Source organism: Balaenoptera borealis (genome assembly GCF_965194805.1).
Source record: "Balaenoptera borealis genome assembly, chromosome: 8".
NCBI lineage: Eukaryota > Metazoa > Chordata > Mammalia > Artiodactyla > Balaenopteridae > Balaenoptera > Balaenoptera borealis.
The window spans coordinates 94,619,773-94,627,400 of NC_138865.1; the positions used below are offsets into that span (position 1 = coordinate 94,619,773).

Here is a 7,628-nt window from a genome sequence, read left to right on the forward strand (position 1 = left end):
ATATAAGTTTGTCAATAGCATCCAAGACATCTGAATTAAGTGGCTCTTTAGACTTGGGCTTCATGTACATGAAGAGAATAGTTCCAGAGAATATTATCAGATGAGCCGAGCAGGTAGAGAAGGCTTTGCTTCTCCCCCTCAGAAGTGTGGATTTTCAGGATGCTGGAAATGATTAATAAGTAAGAGATGACAATCAAGAGCAGGGGCACCAATGTGAACAATATCGCAGCCACAAACATGATGAACTCATCGCCTGAGATGTCAGCACAGGCCAATTTCATGACAGTCAGAATTTCACAGGAGAAATGATGGATGACATTATTCCTGCAGAAGGGCAACTGTACCACAAACACAGTTTGTACTGCAGAGTTGACAACTCCTATGATCCAGGGGTTGCAGATAGCCACATACCGGTCAAAGGCCATCATGCCCAGGAGCACACACTCTGTTGTCCCCATGGCCAAGCCAAGGAACATCTGTAATGCACAGCCAGAGAAGGAGATCTTCGTTCTTTCCAAGAGGAAGCTCACCAGTGTGGAGGGAATGGAGGTGGTGGTGTAGCAGATGTCCAAGGAGGAGAGGTTCCCAGGAAGAAGTACATAGAGGTATGAAGGTGGGAGTCTCAGATGCTGATTAAAATAAGGGTGCCATTACCCAGAAGGATGACCACATACATTATTAAGATTGGCACAAAAAGAGTAGTTCAAGCCTTGGGTAACCAGAAAGCCCCTTCAGAAAAAATTCCACCAGAATGGTTTGGTTTTCCCATTCCATTTTACTTCTCTCTTTTAACTGTAAGAATTCAAATATTTTTTTTAAAAAGCAATAGTTTCTTTACTATGGTAAGTCCAACTTCACCAATGCACAAATATAGAAATTTTGCATGAACCCAATGAGAAGACAGCAGAAGGAAAATAGGGAAGGGGAAAAAGAGAGAAAAGTAAGGGAGTGAAGAAGTAAACAATACAGGAAGAGAAATATGAGGGAGAAGCAATTGTACTGATCACTCTTTCTGAACCAGCAACTGTGTGTGAGGTTTTTTCCATGCATTACCTCATGTAAACCCCACAATTTTTATCATTTTAAAGATAAGGAACTTATCTAAGTTAAACTAAGTGAGTTTAAGCCTAAAGTCATATAAATGATGTGTAGCAAAGCCTGGGCTCAAACTCAAGCTGGCTTGTGGTCCATAATAAGCTGAGATTTAGGCAGCCTAGCTCCTGGGTCAGGAAGACTCAACAGTAACCCACTGCATACTGAAACGCTGAAAGAAGTGTGTCAATCTGATGGAAGAATGGTCAGCAAAAAACCCAACCAGTGTTTACTGATTGCCTGATTGCCAAAAACACAGGTGTAATTTATGTGAAGCCCAGTAATCTAAAGTCTTCTGACAATGAAAATACCTTTTTTGATGATAGAGTGACATTTTTAATTTTATTTTTTAAATTATCATACAGTAAAATATACAATAAAATTGATTTTGTCTCTTTCAGCTTGTAGTTCTATGAATTTTAAAACATATACAGATTCATGTATCTATCACAATAATCAGGACATAGAACTCTTCTATCACCATAAAAACCCCCTTGGGCTACCACCTTATAATCACTCCTTTCATCCATTCATAAATCCTGGCAAAGATGTATATGCTCTTTATCCCTATAGTTTACCCTTTAACAGAATGGCATATAAAAGGAATCATATGAGCCATTGCCATCTGGCTCCTTTCACTTAGCATAAGTCCTCTGAGATTCATCCAAGTTGTTACTGGTGAGTAGTACTCCATTGTAGTGATATACTACAGTTTATCTATTTACCTGTTGAAAGACATTAGGGTTGTTTCCAGTGTGGGGCAATAATGAATAGGCTGTTATAAACATTTATGCCCAGATTTTTGTGTGAACACAGCCTTTCATTTTTCTAGGGTAAAGATCAAGGAGTGGCATACTAGATGATATGAGGTAAGAATATTTAAGTTTATAAGACACTGTCAAAAGGTTTTCCAGAGTGGCTGCATTTTTGCATTCCAACGTATGAGAGTTCTAGTTGCTTCCCATCCTGATCAACAGTTGATATTGTCAGTAATTATATATATTTCCCATTCTAATAGGTATGTGGTGATATCCCATCATGATTTTAAATTACATTTCCCTAATGACTATTGTTTGGGGGTTTTTTGCCATCCTTATACTCTCTTCAGTAAAGTATCGTTCATGTCTTCTGCTCATTTTTAATTGGGTTGTTTGTTTTCTAATTGTTGAGTCTTGAGAATTCTTCATCTAGTCCAGCTATGAAACATTATCAGATATATGACTTGCACATACTGTCTACAAGTCTGTGACTTGTCTACTCATTCTCTTAGTGTAAACACTTTTAACTGCCATTTTAACTGGTTGCTGCTTAAATCCAATGGAAGGGGACACAAAGAAAGACTGTAACCAAAAAGACATCTTCCAACAGTTCTGTTCTTTAACACCTCTCACTTGGAGTGATTCCTCAGGGAGATATCCACATCACCCAGGGAGCACAAATAGGTTCTGCATCCAAAGACCTTGCCTCATAAAGTCTCAGGCCATTCCTTTTAATTTTTCCTCAGAAATAGCACCTCCCTCTCCCAACACACACACACACACACACAGACACACACACACAGACACAGACACAAATTTCCAGTAATATTCTTGTTCATGGACACAGAATCCATTGAAATTGCCCTAATTCATTTACAAAATAAACAGGTACTTAATGTATAGACCATTTCTTCTTATTCAAGAAACTTGGTACAAAATTTAGGTCTGAAGTGAATCCTTTGGACCTATTCAACCAGCTTCTAATCACCTATACCTGCCTTTGGCCACTATTAGGGTACTTCTCCTTTCATCTTATTTTCCCTTTATTTCAATTAACCCAACCGTTTATGCTTTTGGATTCTTTTATACCCCAAAGATGCATGCTTTTTTTACTCTGAGTCCCAGATTCACCTTCTTAATGCTAGGTGATAAATAAAGGCTCCCAAGTCCCAATTACCTGGTAAATGATGATTGAGAAGCAGTTTTATGCTGTAAGCTCACTTTGTCTACTGGAAAGAATATCCATTTTTTGGTATGAAGTTGAGATTTTTACTGACATGCAGGTGTGCTTTAGTATTTCTATAAAAAGGTTCTACAGATAATAGAAAACTTCTAGCATGAAGTCGCAAGATGTTGAAAATATTACATCACAATGTATACGACTGCACCCTCCACAGGCCCAGCCACAGAGAGGAGGAGGCGGCTATCAAGTTTGGAGGGAAACGGGCTTTGAGGTGGCGTGGCCTTCACTGTGCACAGGCAGAAGCTCAAAGCGCTACCCAGCGAGAGGGCCTGTGGCAAGTCTGTGCTGCAGAAACAGCCGCACTGGCCTCCGCTTCCTGTTTTCCCAGCTTCCACTGTTCCCAAACTTATCCCACCTGGGGGCCCACACACACTAAAAGCTGTAGCTTCTGTCCACGCTGCTCCACTCCGGCCTCACTGAAACCCTTTTCTGAGTGGACCGGCTCGATGACAGGCCTCTGTCTTTGTGAAGAACATATGAACACACACTAGACATGATTTCTGTATGGATTAAGCCTGTCTTTGGCCAGCAGTGACCACAGGGCTAGGGTCCTTCATCCATATCCTCTCTGCTAACAGGTCCAGGTACTAGCTATGTGACCTTGGGCAATTTACTTAACTTTTGCATCTCAATATTCTCACCTATACCGTGGGGATTTTAATAGTCTCATTGTGGTGTTCTTGGGAGAAAAAATTTTTAAATGCATATAAAGAATCTGGCATAAGGTAAATACTGTTTTGGTTTCCTTCATCTTCCATTGACTTCATTTTTTTCAAGTTCTTCCACGTTTCTTTCCCCAGTTTTCACTCCTAAAAAAGTACCTTTAAATTTTTATCAGTCAAAACTGGTCAGGTATCTGGTTTCTTCTTACCCAACCAACATACAAATTTTCATCATACCTGATATGATATTGATGCCAAACTCTACTCACTTTGTAATGAGTGTTATATCACTATAGCAAAGGCCAATGCCATATAAAACAAGGAACTCACAGGTTGACTTTTTTTTAAAAGGCTATTTCAATTCATTTATCTAAAAGTTAAATGAGTGTATGTGTGTGGGGGGTTGGGTCACAAATATTATGTCTAAAGTTACCACAGGAATGCATCACCACCAACAACAAAATAATTAAAAGTTCTCAAAACAATTCCCCAAATACTCATGCACACATAACTATGAAAGTCAAAATTCTTTCCAATTAGCTAAGGACTCATTCTTCCTCTTCATTTCCTATTACACAAACCAAAAGATGTATTCAAACAAGTAATAAAGTTTTCCAAATAGCACCCCCAGTGAGAGGCTCCAGGACAGGGACTGCCTGTCTGTTCATGATTAGTGCTGGAAAAACATTTGTAGACCAAACCAAAGAAAACTGAACTGGTGCCATAAGGTAAATTGTTACAGAATCGCAGCTTTGGTGACACCAGCCTACTTTATGTTCTGGATAAGAGTGCAAATCTGCTGCCTATTTTTCCAACCTCATTGGACCAATAAGAAATGACACCAGTAGACATGTAGGCACTTACACTGAATCATGGACCAGGAATCTATATTCTGGCTAAATAAATCTTTATTCCCAGTAAGATAAATTCTTGACCTATATATCCATATTTTTTGGATATTCAAATTACTTCCGGTTTCAAATTACTCTTTGGGTCATATTTTTCATTTTTCTCCTTTTTCTCAGTATATCAAAGAAAATATCATCTTAGAATTTTTTAAATTCCTATTCTCTATAGACTCTTCATAATAAGAAATATTCTATCACCAGTTCAATATTCAACTCAGTTCACTGAACTGATATCCCCTTGGATTTGTGTTATTAGTACGTTTTCAGCAATTGCCTTAAATGGAAGGTCGACTTGCCTCCTAGGTTGTAACACACAGCAGATTGTTGCACTGGTCTATTTGCAGCCTATTGCACAAAATTTTCCATGGCGTTGATAAATTTCTGAAGGTGTAACCACTGAGGAGCCATAATGTCACAGGACTTTTCTGGAAAACACTGATAGCAAAGGTACTATTTCAAAATTGTTTTAAAAGCTTCTATTCATTAGAGCCAAATAAGATGGTTTACAAAGGGAGTATATTTTGGTTCTGCTAGTACAAAAGTAAGAGGAAAATGAATATTTGAGAATATGGAAGATTTCATTTGCCCTTCAAGCCCAGGTGGAAACAATGCCCCATTGTGAAGACCCAGGAAATTCTCTAAAGAATCTTCTCTTGGCTCAGGAAGGCAATTTAAATATTTCTTCCTCTCAGGGACTCATGCAATTTTCTAAGCCATAACTTTAAATCGCTTCAGGGAAAAGATGTTAAAAAGATGTTAAAAGATGTTAAAAACTAGGATTCTGAAGAGATTTATGCACTCATGTTTATCACAGCATTATTCATAATAGCCAAAATATGGAAACAACCCAAATGCCCATCAATGGTTGAATGAGTTAAAAACAGATATATATACACCATGGAATATTATTCAGCCCTGTGAATGAAGGATATTCTGCCATTTGTGACAGCACAGATGGACCTTGAGCACATTATGCTAAGTGAGATAAGTCAGAAAGAGAAAAACAAGCCCTGTATGATATCATTTATATGTGGAATCTTAAAAAAATCAAATTCGTGAAAAACAGAATAAAATGGTCGTTATCAGGAGATAATGGGTGGCGAGATAAGATGAATAGTGTGAAGTGTAAAAACCTGTAGGGAGTAGTAAATAAGCCATAGAATCTAATGCTCAGTATAGTGAATATATACAATAATATATTGTATTTATTGTAATTATGTAATCTGATAAATAGTGCTACAACAACCTCTTTACAATATATAAATGTATCAAAGTAACACGCTGTACACATTAAATTGACACAATGTTACATGTCAAACATTCCATTAAAAAGTATTTTAAAATCCAAGATTTAAAGGCTTAGAAAAAAGAATCAAGGACCTGGAGACCAAATCAAAAGGCATAACACACATGTAATTGGTATACCAGAAAGAAAGGAAATAAAGATAACATCAGAAATCACTGAACTACAACATAGGCAAAATCCTCAACAAAATATTTGCTAACTGAATTCAGTAATATGTTAAAAGAATCATATACCATGTTCAAGTGGGATTTATTCCAGGGTGCAAGGATGGTTCAACATCTGCAAATCAATCAATATGACATACCACATTAACAAAATGAAGTATAAATTCATATGACGATCTCAATATATGAAGAAAAAGCATTAGACAAAATTCAATATCAATTTATGATAAATACTCTCAACAAAGTGTGTATAGAGGAAACATACCTCAATATAATAAAGGCCATGTGTGACAAGCCCATAGCTAACACCTTACCCAATGGTGAAAAGCTAAAGCTTTTTCTTTAAGATCAGGAACAAGACAAAGATGTCCACTTTGCCACTTTTATTCCACATAGTACTGGAAGTCCTAGTTAGAGCAACTAGGCAAGAAAAAGAAATAAAAGGCATCCAAATTGGAAAGAAGTAAAATTGTCTCTATTTGAAGACAACATGATATTATACATAGAAAACCCTAAAGACTTCACCAAGAAAAATGTTAGAATAAACAAATTCAAGAAGTTGCAGGACACAAAATCAATAGTGTAGAAAAATCAGTTGTGTTTCTATGCACTAACAATGAACTATCAGAAAGAGAAAGTAAGAACACAATCCCATTTACAACTGCATCAAAAAAATAAAATACATTGAAATAAATTTGACCAAGGAAGTGAAAGACTGGCACACTGAAAACTATAAGACATTGATGAAAGAAATTGAAGAAGACACAAATAAATGTAAAGATATTCCGGGCCCATGGTTTGGAAAAATTTATATTGTTAAAATGTTCATACTACCCAAAGCAATCTACAAGATTGAATGTAATCCCTATCAGATTCCAATGGCATTTTTCACAGAAATAGAAAACAAATTCTAAAATTTGTATGGAACCACAAAAGACCCCAAATAATGAGAGCTTAAGTCCATTTAAAATAGCACCCAAAATACTAAAGAATAAACTGAATTTATTTAGGAATAAGATCTCTACACCAAAACTACAAAACTTTCTGGGAGAATTTAAGACCAAAATAAGTGGATAGATATATAATATTGATGAATTTACATAGCATTGTTAAATTAATTCTCCTCAAATTTATCTTTAGAATCAACATAATCCCAGTCATAACCCCAGCAGCTTTTTCTGTAGAAATATATAAGCTGATCCTATATTTTATATGAAAAATCTTGACTTTCCCACAAACATCATTATGAGATTATATTATGTTCTGTTCTGTTTATTTTGACCAAAAGGTAATTTTGGAGGAATGTAGCATGGAAGGAAAAGGTCTAAACACAACAGTGCATGTCTAAGAAACTATAAATATTTCATTAGCATCTCACTAAGAAAGAAGCCTTAATGACCTATATGGGAAAAGAATCTAAAAAAGAGTGGATATATGTATATTTATAACTGATTCACTTTGCTGTACAGCAGAAAGTAACACAACATTGTAAATC

General features: G+C 36.4%; 1 pseudogene across 1 annotated transcript; it reads right to left on the reverse strand.

The window, feature by feature from the left end:
* Nucleotides 1-15: 15 nt before the first annotated feature.
* Nucleotides 16-7,623, reverse strand: LOC309634244 (olfactory receptor 13C9-like; annotated as a pseudogene). Its single transcript, XR_014249595.1, has 2 exons — nt 6,203-7,623; nt 16-792 (listed from the first exon to the last, which is right to left on the reverse strand). The product of XR_014249595.1 is annotated as an olfactory receptor 13C9-like (transcript).
* Nucleotides 7,624-7,628: the final 5 nt, after the last annotated feature.